The sequence below is a fragment of the Pteropus medius genome, unplaced genomic scaffold (genome assembly GCF_902729225.1).
Source record: "Pteropus medius unplaced genomic scaffold, Ma_sr-lr_union100, whole genome shotgun sequence".
Classification (NCBI taxonomy): domain Eukaryota; kingdom Metazoa; phylum Chordata; class Mammalia; order Chiroptera; family Pteropodidae; genus Pteropus; species Pteropus medius.
The window spans coordinates 11,976,114-11,990,899 of record NW_024349801.1 but is presented as its reverse complement, the minus strand read 5'-3'; the positions used below and the strand labels follow the sequence as shown (position 1 = coordinate 11,990,899).

The following is a 14,786-nucleotide window of genomic DNA, read 5'->3' as shown; positions in this document are numbered from 1 at the left end:
TGTTTAGAATGTAAATTGTGGGTATTAGGAATGGTGATTAGAATGATGTTGATACTTCCTTGTATATAGTAGTTTTCTCTATCTGAGAAGTTTATATGTGATCTACTACTGAAAAACATAACCAGTCAATGTGATCAGGGAGATAAATTCTGGACTCTTTGTTATGAGAGATGGCATTTAGGGATTTTAAAGAAGGCAATATATCATAACCCTCTAATTTCTTATGCTTCAATAATTTTTATTAAGAATGGGAAATGTCCTAAAACTTCATAGTAGTCCCTCTTTGCTTCAACTTTTAATGTCTCATTTCCGCCTTTTTCTTATTTTGAAAAGATGTAAAAAGTGTTTGTTAACAGTGTTTAGATTGTCCAAAAAAAAAAATCCACTTTGTAATCTATACACAAACCAACATAATTTAAATTTTAAAACATTTAATTATGTAAAATACTTTATTAAGTCAATGTTCAGCCAATATTCACTTATTTGTTGGAATTCAAGACACATTCAGATACTCCAAAATAAGATTCATGGGAATTAATCAGAAGTGTTTCTAATAAAAGAAATGGCAAAAAGAGAGTTTAAGATCCTTTGAAATGTCTACTTTGATCATTAAAAAAGTCTGTCATTTTACTTTATTACTACAAAGCTAAATTCTTACAGCCCTTTGACCTTCTGAAGTCATCTAAGACTCTAATTTATTTCAATTGCTAATTTATTTCAATTACTCAATTGGCTGTATTAGAACAATAACAGTTCACCCAATAGCAAGTCTGATCAGCTCAAAAAATTTTTTACAGGGTTGGATTCAAATATGACAATGTGGAATATGTGGAATTGGATTCTTAGTTATTAATTTAACAAACATAAACACAGTTATCTTATACTACGAAGTTCTTTTATGTAACAAGCTATATTGTGGGAGAGGCGGTATTTGAGCTGCGGCTGAGAGATAGAGGAAAGAAAGTCCTGGTCGAATGAGAGACCTAGGAATGTGATGTAATTCAAATGAAATTCACATGTAATTCAAATGAAATTGCAGAGAATGAGAATAGATTTCATAACAAATTTTTCTGTTTTCTGAAGCTCTAATGCCAGATCAAAGTTGTATTAAATGCTGTGCCAAAAAAAAAGGTGCCTTTGTTACTAAGGGAAAAGTAATTAACTTGCTATTACCAAAACAACTCTGGGAACAACGGCAAAAATAGATTCATTATTTAAGAGGCATATTGAAGATTTCTAGGAAAGGGAGGATGTCGAGCAGGAACGCAGTTTCCTGTCTTCCTCCTCAAACCCTATGAACTTATTCAAATCCCACTGACCTTGCATCCTTCATTCCCAACATCCTAGAAGAGCTGCCCCTCCATTCTAAAGCGAATCACTCGACAGCATCCTAAATCTTTTGTATTTCTGCAGGAGTCCTGTTCCTTCAATTTTACGTCTTTCAGATTTTCCTTCTGCTAATGATTCCTTACTCTCAGCACCACCATCCAGAAAGTTTCCCGAGTTTTCATCCTTGACTTTGTCCTCTGCCTCCTCCTTGCCCTCTCAACATCTAAGATTTAAAGGATTATCTACAGATCATCACATCCTACCAATTCTACCTCACTAAGATGTCTCAAATGCTTTCATGTCTTTTCAATCTTTCATTTACTCAACTCAAAATGATATCCCAAGCAATTTTCAAATAAAAACAGAAAAGAATTTTTTTTAACCCCATGGTTGAAATAATAAGGGCTCAAACTAAAGTGGCAATAATGAAAAGGCAAAAGCTGCAATGAAAATCACTTTGGAGGCAATGTGGGCCAGATTTGGCAATTTCTATACATATAGAAATTTCTATTTCTGTTATTGAAAGGGAATAATTAGAAATGATCTTATGATTTTAGTCTGAATGACTTGAAGATATGAAATGATGTGGCCATCTGGTTTTGACGGGAGTATGGCATCCATTTTCGGAATGTTGAGTTTGATATATTTATAGAGCATCCATGAATAGCTATATAGGAAGCATTCAGAAGCTGGGATACAGATTTAGGAAAGTCAGAGCTAAAAATAAAGATTCAGTCTTTATCATCCAAAACCAAAAACTTCATAATTTTAGCCATAGTTTAATCATTGAGAAACATAGTTTGCTGAGAATGTAGTAAAGTTAAAGGAGAGGAGAGTTGTGTTAGCTTTCAAACAAAAGTAGAGAAAGGGAAGTCTATGAATGATGCTGAAAAAGGCTGGCCAGAGAGGTCGGGAAAAACAAGAAGTTGCAGTGTCACATGGAACTAAAGAAGGAAGAGCTTACTTTACGTGACAGGGTTTTGATCATGACTTCTGATCTAAAAACTCTTCCTGATGGTTTTTTCCTCAGCTATTTACTGACCTAGATGAATATTCTAAAGATGTAGGATGTTAGCAAGGCAAAACAAAAAGTTTTGTTTTTTTTTTAAAGCATCATCTCAAGAATCATGAAAATCATGTACTCATCATTAAAACTCTACTTACAGATCATCTGGGAGTTATATATAATGTCCATACTATCATATTATCCCTCCTATTTTTATATAAAGAAGCATAAAATGCTAGGAAACTTGTATCCAGGCTTGCATATAATTTTTCAAAAATTATAGACTTTAAAAATTTTATGAAGGGTGTATAACAATACAATATTCTTCTACTCAGTTATGCATTTGTTGGAAGAAAAATCGGTGCCTTTAAATAAAAATATAAAGTTCTTGACATTTATGTTTAACTATTGAGCTTGGCTGACTCTGGAAATATTGCATTCATATTTCCTAAAATTACAAATTGCCAATTTTTAAAAATCACTTTATTGAGGTATGATTATGTTGGGGCCCAAGGCGGGCCTTCCCAAAATATCCCACAGTGACATATTGATTATTTTGAATTAAAGTTACTTAAGAAACTGCCAGTGCAAGAAGAACAAACGCTCTGACCTCTCTGACTCTCTGTCCTTCTGAAAGCAGGAGATAAATCTCCCCCGTGAAAGGCGCCCTCCCTGCACCTGGAGGCTAATGAGAGCGGCATCCTTATCACCAGCCAGGGAGTTCAAGGCCGAGCAATGTATATAAACAAACACTATTAGTTTTCACTAACTTGCTACCCCAAGCCCAAAGCTTAGATCACTAATGAGCACCTAATTCTAAGTTTCTTTGTCCTGTCTGTTCTTCAAACATTTATTGTTTTTATTTATTATTATTTTTTGGTCTAAAAAGTATAAAAAGCTTCCTGGTTTGATCCTTTCTCTGAGCATCACTTATGATCTCTCTTATGCATGTATTAAATGGTTTTTCCTCCTGTAAAACAGACCAATGTTATTATTAGTCCAGCCATAAGAACTCAAAAGTGATACAGGGGGAAATTTTCCTCTCCCTGACAATTAATATATAAAAACCTGTACCTATTTAATGTGTGCAACTTGAGTTTGGAAATAAGTATACTCCCATGGGACCATCACTATAATTGAGACCATATGTGTATTCATTACCTCCAAATTTTCTTTCCACCTATTTGTTTATTTTTATTTAAAAATTTTTTTTAAAAAGATTCTCTTTTGTGTTAATTTTCAAAATTAAAATGTAAACTTCTGAACCCTGAAGCTATATTCCAAACAGCAACAACAAATTGACCTTAATTTTATCATTTTTATTTTTAGAAAAAGAATATAATAAAATAATAATAATTGCAACATAATAATCTATGCTGGTGATTGACTTTCCATTTTGCTTATCAAAAGTATTTGCTTTATACCATTATCATGGCTATCATCACGAACATGCATTGAGCTGCTTCTGCTAGGATGCTATTTTTCAGTTGCCACATGCTTCTTTGTGGTAACAGAGTGTGTGGAAAAACGCAGGGGTGTGGATGAGATTCGCAGTATTGCCAGAAGCAATTTGAAATTGGCTTGGCAGAAGCAGACCTTTTTTTTTTTTATCTGTCTTTTTTGATCCAGAAAATGTTTGCATTAACTCTCATTCCCCGCCGGAAGCACTACTTTATTATGACTCAGTGGATCAATATACACTGAGAAGCATGAACTATGATAGGTGGCCTGACAATTGTATGAAAGGCCTCATTGGTTTGAGTGGAAATGAGGTTGCTTTGTGAGACTTTCTTTTTATCAAAAAGGACAGTTTAGAACTTTCCATTATACATTACAGAGAGAAATAGGATGGAGATAAACAGAGCAAAATGATCTGGGTTTTCCTCTTCTGTCTGCACTTCCTACCTTCTGCATCCTGACAGACTCAGTCATGCTCCCCCAAAATAAGATGATTTTTATCTTGGTGAAGCCAGGGAAATAGTTGCCTACTCTTTCTAATACAGAAAAATTAATAATGTATAATTTTAGAAAGTATTTATTCTTGGTTTAGGAGATATGATGACAAAATTACAAGTTGATAAACATAGGTTAAAATCAGATAAATAAACAAAAGTGTTGTGATTGGAAAAATCACCCAGCAGTGGTTTGTTACATTTGCATCTATTTGTACGCTTCACTATTTTAGCATAATATAATATCCCCAAATTGAATATATTGAAACTTGATTCGTTTTATATAATGAAGTAAAGAAATTATTGGAAATACATGTTGTAATAATTGAGGATAATTTTTAAAAATCTAAACATATGTCAATCACTGGCAAAATTAATGGTAATGTTTTATCATTTTAACATAAATCTCATAAGAGCACATTTTTTCTCTATATTTTTAATAAAACCATACCCCTTGTGTGCTCCTTTATTTGTATACAAGCCAGGAGCCAGATAGAGCTGGCTAGGGTGCTTGAATGTTAGAGGAAGCAATTCATTTGTGTAGCAAAAGGGTCTGTAATTGAAAGTATTTCTAGAATTGAATATGTGCATAAGAGAATATTGTACCTGCTGGCTTCAGACACTAAATTCTATTTGTATTCACTCCATTATATAACCACAGAATGCGATATCTATTAAAGCATATATATATATATATATATATATATATATATGGATATATATACACACATATACATATATATACATAAATAGACACACACAAATATATATGCATATATGTGTGTATATATATGTATATACACATATATGTGTGTGTATGTATATATACATATATATATATACATATATATACACATGCACACACACACACACACACACACACACACACACACACACCATTCATTGGGCATCACAATGACTTCTGGTACCAATGAATGTTGAGTAATTCTGTTCTAGAATGCTAACATGACTGTATCAATGCTAAGGCAGAATAATTTTGAATCAGATAGATCCATCGATTCTGGTTGACCACCCATGTACACATACCTGCAAATAGCATTGTTCTTGACAATCCACATATAGTTTTATAAAATTACAATGTATATAAAATGCATAATTAGCTGCTTTTGGGATGTTAAGAATGCAAACAGAATACTCATAAAGATACTACAATGCATTAATTACATAGATCTGAAATATTGGTTGATCTAATTTTCTTAGGCCAGTTGCAAACCTCTGAGTCTGCAGCTTATGTTAGTAAGTTGCGAAATAACATGTAAATACCACTTTTTTTCAGTATTGTCAAAATTTTAGCGGCTGTGAGTATTATTTTAAGGTGGGGAGGTCCTATGTGTTTTTCATTCCAGAGACTATTTCCCATATATGCCCACATATTAGATAACCTCAAGTTCCCTACCCTCTGCAAGGTGAAGTAGCCTCTTTTGGTTCTGTTTGTCTCTTCCAGGCACATGCTCTCACTTTCTGATTTCCTAATCTTTCCTGTTACTCCTTTCCAAAATGGCAGTTGGCATTTGAGGAACTCAGATGAAGCCATGGCACAATTGGGTGGGGAGCTCCCCGGGCATGTGTTGGTTGTGCTGGTGTCCACCACAAGATCATTGGCCAGATCCTTGTGTTCCAGGTCAGTGATGTCTGCTGAGTGTGGCTGGGTTGGTCCTAACCCTGGATGCTTGTTGACATGCACTGCCAAGTGTAGTGGCCAGTGGATTCCTTTGACTGCTCTCTTGGCAAAGGCTAGCACCTTTTGCTAGCTCAACCCCATGACACTTCTTGTTGCTATTCAGATTCCCTGAAGTTGGCTGTGGCATTCTTTTGGTTAATAGATGAATCAGAGGTACAGTAGTCTTAGATACTATTACTACCATAAAGAATCCGTCTGGTTAACTTCTAGTCAGACCCTCATTCATTTCCAGGCATTGTTCTTTATCTTTTTCTCTTAGATTCTGAATGTGGAATGGTTTCTGGGGAACATGATTCAGTAGATAGAAAAATTAAAAAACACACTGTTCTAATAAAAAAAAAATCTGTCAAAGAAAAATTGCACTGCATTGAATTAAACCTAAAGGAAAGACTTAATTCAAGACTATAGCAATGGGGGTCAAGGCTATTGCAATAGGGGAGAGAGATGTTCAATTGAAACAAAAGGCGGAAGAGTTTTTAAGCACTGGGCCGAGCTAGTGGGAAAGCACTGGAGAACATTATGCAGGGAGCTGGTCAGGGCCATTAGGCCATTTGTGTTTGCTGATTGGTTCTTTTGGAGGTTAGGCTGCTATCCTCTCACAGAGACTGCGAGATAGAAGTTCCTCCTCGATTTACCAGAGATGATTCTCGGGTCCTTGGGAAAGACATTCTTGGAAAATAAAACTAGAAAGAGGCTTATTGAAGATTGACATCTCAAGGGGGCAGAGAAATAATTTAGAATTGCAAGTTTCCTAAATTAAAGGCTCTAAGAAAAGGGAGGTCAGGGACCCATAGTCAGGAAGAAACTAGTCTAAGGTTTAGTCAAGCTGGGGGACATTAAGGCTGTCTTGGTCACAAGCATCACTAATAATTTTCCTCATTTCCTGGGAAATAAAAATTTTTACAATGAAATAACACCTAAAAAGGAATAAATCATGGTATTAAATGAAGTGTGCCTATTCAAGACTGATTTCAACGAATAGCTAAGCCTAGAAATAAATATATCTCATTAATTGGGAACATGAAGCTGTATTAATATGTTTTAACATTTTTACAGTTTGAGAAAATAGTGAATGATTTAATCAATCAAATGTTTGGAATTAGTTTTGTACTTTTTACCTTTTGATATATTATGCCATAGTAATGCTGTTTTTTTCAATCATTACGTGTAAATAATGTCTGCTGGGTACAAGAGGAGTGACTTTGGTTTCTTGACCCAAAAGAAGTGATATGAAGACATTTGACTCATGACAGCTTATCATCTCTGTCTGGCTGGGAAGATTAAAAAAAATAAAGGTAGGGAAGCAAAAAACAATTTTTCACCCTCTGGGATATTGTCAGTGTGCTCTTTCTGATGCATGATGTCATTTACTGAAATGACCTGCCTCGCTGGAACAGATCTAAATAGAAACTTTTAGAAAAGTATTATAATGGGCTTAGAAAGCAAAACATGGGCATGTCCTGATTATCATCTGAATTTCTAGACATCATGTGCTAAAAGTTGTTTTTCCAAAACTATTCATTTGAATGAAATAAAACTTACTGTGGTGAAAAAAATTAAGGCACAGAATTTGGTGTTTTTGTAATTTTATTCTAGCTTTCCAGAGGAAATTTGACTGTCACAAACTTTGCAAATCAAATAACTGCCTGAAAAAAAAGAAAAGGACGTAAATATTTACTTTTCAATCCACTGAATTATTAAAGATTTCAGAAATGTTTGATCTGGCAATGCGAGAAGAAAGACTGAAAGTCAGTCTGCCAGTTTGCCAGGAGGGAAAATTGATCATCAGCAAAGAACTAAAACCTAAGAGAACTGAGTGAGGTATTATTAATTTAGAACCTTTCTGGGGAAATGAAATAAAAAGCATCTTTCTTTTTCATTGTAGCAAAAAATCAAAAACAAGGCAGTAAGTACATCTAGGAAATATAGTTTACAAGTTATTAAACCATGTGACTTTGAGGCTGTTGTTAGTCAATATGTGTGTGCATGTGTACATGAGTGCGTTTGTGTGCATCAGCCAAGTGCTTAAGCTTTCTGAAGTTTGAGAATCTCATTGAAAATACTGTGCTGCAAAGAAAAGTGTCCTTTGCTTTTATTTAGTTTGGCTCCAGTTCCAGCGATACCAGTCATTTGGTGTACGAATTTACAGTCTTATTATACTCACATGGCTACATATTAATTCATTCCTTTATGTGGTAAATATTTATTAATCATCTACTATGTGTCAAGCACTGTGCTGAACACTCAGGATCTACGAGTGAACAAAAGTGGCAAAGAATCCTGGCCTCACAGAGCTTCCATTTTAATCTGGCACAATAAAGGGTAAAACATAAATATAATAAATAAGAAAATTATATGCTGTGTATAAAGATGTCAATTTCTACCAAAAAATGAAAAAGTGGTTTATAGTAAGACGAATGGTATTAGGATTGCTGGGTGGAAGGAATTTCAAATGGAGGAGGACAGGAAATGAAAGCCTCTAGCAGAGAGATCAGATTTGAGCAAAAACTTGAAGGTGGCAAAGATGTCAGCTCAGTGTATCTCAGAGAAGAGCATTCCAGGCAGAAAGGACAGCTTAACAAAGCATGGGACGGGAGATGCGAGAATGGCTGGAGTTTGCTCAAAGAACCTCAAGGAAGCAATTGCTGATGGAGTGGAGGGAGCTGGGATAGAGAGGGCAGGAGGTCAGACACGGGGTCGAGGTAATGGGGGCAGATCATGTAGGACTCTGTAGGCCACGTGGTGATGACTTTGTTTTTTCACTATGTGTGAAATTGAGAATGACTGCAGTGTTTTGAGCACAAGAGTGATATTTTAACCATTTCTGTAAAGAACGGAAACTTAGTGAGCAAAAGTAGAAGCAGGAAGACTTGTTAGGTGGCTACTGCAAGAATCCAGGCTAGAAAAATGTGGCTTGAACCGAAGGAGTACCAGTGAAGGTAGAGAAACAGAATGATTCTGAAGAAGTGAGAAGCACCAACAGCGTTTTCTGTTGGCTTGGTTTTCTGTTCTCTTGGTGAGAGAGAGACAGTATATGGTGGTGGTATATATATAGAGAGAGAGGAGAGGGCAGGCAGTGAGAGAGACTGAGAGAGAGAGATACCTGAGCACACCCATTGTTTTTTTTTTTTTTTTTTTTTTTTTTGTCCTTAGAAACTGGAAGAATGGAATTGACATAAATTGAGTAGGGGAAGGGTGTGAACTAGAGTAGGATTTGGGAGAAGAATGGGAGTTTGGTTTGGAAAATGTTCAAGATATTAAGTAGAGAGTTGAATAGATAAGTCTTGAGTTCAGGGAAGAGGTGTGGGGTGGACATATAAATTAGGGAACTATTGGCACTTAGATAATATTTAAATTCATGAGGCTACGAGAAGTTACCAGGGGTGGATGTAGATAGAGAAAAATCAGGATCAAAGACAGGACCTTGGAGCATCTCAACCTTAAGAGATGATAAGAGATAAAAGGAAGAACCAGCAGTGGAGACCGAGGAGCAAAATGAAGACTGAGGAGGAAAAAGAAGAGAATGAGTTTTTGTGGAAGCTGAGTGAACAAAGTATATCAGGCATTTGGAGTCGTAGAAAGTATCAAATGTCACTGATAGGCCAGGTGATAGGAAGATGGAAATCTGACCTTTTGATTTAGTAACATGATGTTCTTTGGCCATCTTGACAAGAACAGTTTCAGTTAAGTGGTATGAAGTGAAATTCTAATTGGAGTTGGCCTAAGAGAACAAAATGAGAAAAATTGCAAAGAGTGAGTTTGAACATCTTATTTGAAGAATGTTAATATAAAAAGCAGAAAAAAAGTAGAGTGGGGTCAAGAGAAGCTCTTTTTTTTTTTTTCTTTTAAAATGGGAAAAATAATTGCATACTTGTACTTTGAAGTGAATGACCCACTAAAGGTAAAAAAGTCATGAAGCAGGTGAGAGAGAATTGCTGGAACAGTGGCCCTGAGCAGGTTCTGCATGAGTGGGAGAGGCTTGTGCCACAGGAGGGCACAGGGGTGCAACGGCAGAGGCACGATGGAACTCAGGGGTGCTGACCATGCCACCTGAACGTGGCCTCACTTCATCTCCCAACTCTGCCTCCTGCTGTGTTGCCTTCACTCAGGCAGGCTTTCCACAATAATAGCTCCTACCGCTTGATGCCTACATCTCATCTTTTCAGCATTCAAAGCAGAAAAGAGGGCTTCTTCTCCAATTGTCCCAACGAAATCTTAGAATTGCCCTACTGGCTTGACTCAGGTGACCTGACCATCCCTGTAACGATCACTGTGACCAGGGGAGGCAGTGCCAAGATTCAGGAATGTACCTGAGAAAAAACAGCAATGCACCCAGCATCAGTAGAGTCATGTTTTCCTCCGGCAAAAAGAACTGCGCTGGTAAGAACACAAAGCAGTTAAAGAGTTTTAAATGGTGGCTCGGGGACACCGCACACCATTTAAGGGAGACAGACAAATATTGGTACAATGTATTTTCCGTTTTCTTACGCTATTGTAATTTAATGTCAAGATCAAAATGATCTGGGCAACCTTGGATTCTTGGGGAAATCTAGATGAAATCACATGTGAAAAAAAGTAATTATCTTAGAAGGAAATTTTTCTTTGATAATTTTAATTAAGCCAATAATTTTCTAAAAATGTAGATGCCCTAATGGTAGCTAGGACTGTCATTCAACCATATTCACTTATGTTTTGAGCCCTTGAACATCTGTGTCCTTTTAGACTTTAAATCCTGAGAAAGAAATATGACTTCCCCTTTCTGTGTAGTTCCTACCCGTACAAAGTTGATAAACTCTGTTAACTCGTCACCTTCATTGATGACCACCAGGAATGGAAGTCATGCCATTTTAATATTAGGAGGAGTGAGAAGTGATTCTTTTCTGTATTTTAAGGCTTCTGCCAAGAATATATTTTTTTTCAATTTTTCTTTTCACTTTCCTGAAATTATATGACCAGGATATATGGGCCTTACATACAATTTAGCCAACCACTTATTTACATTTAAATAACACTGAATAAGTTATTTGAATATATTCTTGGGATAAAATCGTTGTTTGATTATTTCAGGGGTAAGGAATTTAAAAGGAGATGATTTTTAAAATAAGATCCTTATGCAGATTTAAGTTGTTTTAAAAGTAAGTAATTTCTCATCTATATTAAAATGATTTGCATAATATTGGGAAAATTTGCTTAGCCTCTATAAATCATTTTTTAAAACTTTTTTTTGAAAAGAAAAGATGTTAAAACATATTTCATCTCACTAGATAATTTTAATAATTAAGTTTAATATGGTACATAAAATTTCTAGTAGAGTACTTAGCATAAAACAGGCACTGAATAATTTTTATTGGGCTTTTCTTTCCTGACAATTCACAGCAACATATACGTACTATAGAAGCAAGTTCCTTAGGAATCAGATGTTTAAAAGTGGTAGGCAGCAGATAGAAGAGAAACTGTTTTGTGGCTATTCAGTAACTAAACCTTTTCAAAGCTCAGCTTTATTGTGATCATAACTCTTTGTTTGGAGTTGGTGACAATAGTTGTTTTATAGGTCGAAAGGTGATGTATTCTCATGTTTGCTGTGTATGAGAGAAATCAATAGGTACTTAATATGTTTTTAAATTTAATGCTCATAGCAACACTACAATACTTAATTTAAAAGTCTCATTAATGGGGAGGGTTTTTATTTTTAAATGTGAGTTTTCAGGCTGTTACATGAAGAGTCAAGACATGTTTCTGTTTGAAAAGATTTACGAAACTTTATTACGTCAAATCTCAGTAAGGAAGCTAAGGCAGGAGATAAAGGAGGGTAGAATAGGAAAGAAAGACTGTGGTGTGGGGAAGAAAGTGAATGGAGGCGCAAGGCTCTTGTTTTTTTGTTTTGTGGGATAAGGTGTCCATAACTATGGAAAAAGATCACCTTTGGTTTCACAGGTATTGGTTTTCTATGATGTTGAATATATTGGTGTATTAAAAACATCATTAAGGACGAATAATCCTTGACCAGCAACTGAAAGGTTTAATTAATAAATAAAATAAAGAATGCATTATTATATTTTATTTTATAGTAGTTCAGAGTTTGCAATTTGCTGGAGTTAGCCATCATTTCTCCATTAAAAAAGTAACTATGACAGTAGTATGTCTTCAGGAGGCATAGTGGTTTGGTGGTGCCATATGGCTAGTGCAGTTTGACCTCAGCTGTAGTCACATATCCATGTTATGTCACTCTTGTGTCTACCTGTCATCATAGGCTGGCACTACCAAATGTGCCAAGTTTTATCTCCCTCCCTCCCTCTCTGTCTATTTCTATATTTGCATTTTCTATATTATTAGGCATTTGTTTTAAAATGAGAACAAGCATAACACTCCATAACACACTTACACCACGTGCATCTGCAAAGCCGCACAGCTCAAAAACCACGTGGGGGTCTGGATTCCCTGCTGATGACTTATCATGCTGAACTCACTTGGTAAAGCCTTGGAGCATCCAAATTTCCATTGCTTTATTGGTGTACCTCCTTAATGATAGAGCTTAACTTGCATATCAGTAGTACCTTTCACCACAGGTGAGAAATTGAAATGTTCAAGGTCAATTAATTGTGAATGTTTAACGTTGGTTAGTGCAGCTATCACAGTGAGTGATGCCGAGGAGAGAGAGTGGTCAGTGAGAGGTTCCTCTCTCCTGATGAGAATTGATGATCCTGTTTTAACTCACTAGAATCACCCCGATCCTTTTTCCTTCTCTGTGCTTCTCTCTCGTGTTTACTTTTTAAACACTGGTCTGTAAAGGAGTATCAAAATGCCAGAGCATCATTATGAAAAAATTTTTTTAATCATTTCTTCAATAAAAAATTAATTAATTTAAAAAAATAAAAATGTATCTTCATTATTAACTTTAAACCATTAAAATTAGCTAGAAAGAGCAAGAAACAAAATAATCAGTATTTTCTTAGAGGTATAAATTGATATGGATAAAAGTCCAAATGTAGAAATGTCAGGTTAAGATAATGACTGGCTGGGGGCATGTCTTTTATTCTTTTCCAACTTTCCTATGTAAAAATATGATAAAAGTACAAACAGATGGGCAGTTGCAGCAGTAAGAGGACCAAGGATGATTGGTTAACATCAGACCCCAGAAGACTTTCAACTTCCAAACTTTCACTGGGTCCTGAGGCAGAACAGTACAATGAGCTGTGACAGTAGAGGGAAATATTGACCCATTGACCACTCCCCTCATGTGCCCATCAATTCCAATCTCCCTGGAGTCAGGTACTAGACAACCAGGGACAACCCTATGTCCTGGAACCTCTTCAAATTAGCCAATTTACAGGAGCCCACAAAACCCACCTAACCCCACCCCTTTTGCCATACATTAGTTGTCCCAACATCTCCAACTTGTCACCCTTTCTGTGGGTGCATCTTCCTGTATGGACCTGACTGGCAGTTTTCTCTTCTTTGGAGCTGTAAGTAACAAAAAGTTCTGCCTTTCATCTAACAGAGTGTCACTGTCTTGTGTCTGCCATCGAAATAGTTTTTAAATCTTATAAAAACAGTTTGTTAACATAGATGTTTCCCTTTAGATCTCATAATGCTGTGTGCTACACCATAATAGCAAACATTTATTGAACATTTCTTTGAGCTAGAGCCTGTATTCAAGATTTTATGAAACAGGGCACAGATGTCAAGGATAATGCTTGAATAAAAACTGTGTATAAGTTAATGGTAATCTCTATCTAAAATGGATAGTCCTCGAGATAATCATGCTAAGCAAAATAAACCAGACAGAAAAAGGTGAAAATCACATGATATCACTTATATGTGGGATAGAAACCTAAAAGCAACAAATGAACAGGACAAACAAACAGAGACTCATGGACACAGACTATAGACTAGTGGTTACCAGAGGGTAGGGAATGGGGGAGGAGCAGGGGCAAAAGGGGTCAAATATAGCGGGTATAGGGGGAGAGTGGAGTGAGTAAAGGGATCAAATATATGGTAGCTGAAGGAAACTGGACTTTGGGTGGTAAACACACAATGGAATATATTGATGTCAAATTATAATGTACACCTGAAAATTATGTAATTGTATTAATCAAGGTTATCCCAATAAACTTAATAAAAAATAAATAAAATGACAGACCTTAACAGATTCTTAAGGTGGATGGCAAAAAAATGAGAGAAACAAAACATGTATTAATAGTCTTACTAGGATGTTATATGATATGTTACATTTTAATAGTATCAAATATTAGGTAATTATGAATTTTAAAAAGTGTCAAATGCTATTTCATGACATTTACAATGATTACATATTGCTTATACAGTCAGCAATGTCATCATTACTGAAGATAAATAAATTCCTCAAATAAATTATTATTATATTAAACTGGAAGGATGAAACATCTTAACAAGACATGCAGTAGTCATATCTATAATTTTCTGGTGCGCGTTGAATTAAATAAAACAGGAAACTTCGTTCTACCCATACTTCCTTGAATGTATAACAAACTATTTTTCACTTCTGAGTGCTAAAGCACAACTTACTTTGTGATCTTTTCCATGATTCTCCCCTACCCCACCGCTCACCCACCACTATCCTCTCTCTCCCCAGGTAGAACAGAACCAGTGGTGCCCTGGTAAACTAGCTGGGGTAGGGGCAGGTGCTGACTTGGAGAGATTGCCAATTTTTGTGGTTTAAATACTCTCACCACAGCCAACTGCAAAGATGGCTATGTTTAACAATTGGCTTGAAAAATTCCTGAAAATTTAATCGTCTCTCACACACTGTTGCAAGCCA

The 14,786-nt window shown here is 35.8% G+C and overlaps 1 protein-coding gene across 1 annotated transcript in view; it reads left to right on the top strand.

The window, feature by feature from the left end:
- CNTNAP4 (contactin associated protein family member 4) overlaps nucleotides 1-14,786 on the top strand; it is a 222,609-nt gene that overhangs the window by 53,764 nt on the left and 154,059 nt on the right. The gene's annotated exons all lie outside the window — the stretch shown is intronic.